Below are 470 nucleotides of genomic sequence, written 5' to 3' on the forward strand. Positions count from 1 at the left end.
GAAGGGGACAGATAACAGGCTTCCTACCCACCTGCACTTGTCTCCTTGCCACTTCCCCTATGCGGTGATTCTGGCTCCAGTTCTGGCCCAGGACATGGAGCACACAGTGGCTTTGGCCCTGGCCTGGCCCAGTGGTGGCAGTAGCAACTCTGGCCCCTTGCCTGAGTCAGGGCTGGAGCCACCAGCACCCCTGGTGCTGAGTGTTCTCCCCTGTATGCCCCTCCAGGTTGTACACCTTGAGGCTTACCATTTACCCACTCCACTGCTGCACAAGCTACCCCAGCCTGACAGCAGGGCAGTAGCAGCTCGAGCTTTGGCCCAGCCCCATACTCAAATCCAAGAAAAAAGCAATTTTTCCCTTTCTGAAGTCTGTGTGCACATATGATTGTGTGGAGATGGCAAGTAAGGTTATGGGAGCCCAGCAAAGGAAGTGTTTTTCTTTGCTTGTCTACAAGGGTTGTAAAAGCCCC

At 54.7% G+C, this 470-nt stretch overlaps 1 protein-coding gene across 1 annotated transcript in view; it reads left to right on the plus strand.

Moving 5' to 3' along the window:
* Nucleotides 1-470, plus strand: part of PFDN1 (prefoldin subunit 1) — a 60,099-nt gene that overhangs the window by 1,104 nt on the left and 58,525 nt on the right. The window lies entirely within an intron of this gene.

This window comes from Alligator sinensis, unplaced genomic scaffold (genome assembly GCF_000455745.1).
Source record: "Alligator sinensis unplaced genomic scaffold, ASM45574v1 scaffold156_1, whole genome shotgun sequence".
NCBI lineage: Eukaryota > Metazoa > Chordata > Crocodylia > Alligatoridae > Alligator > Alligator sinensis.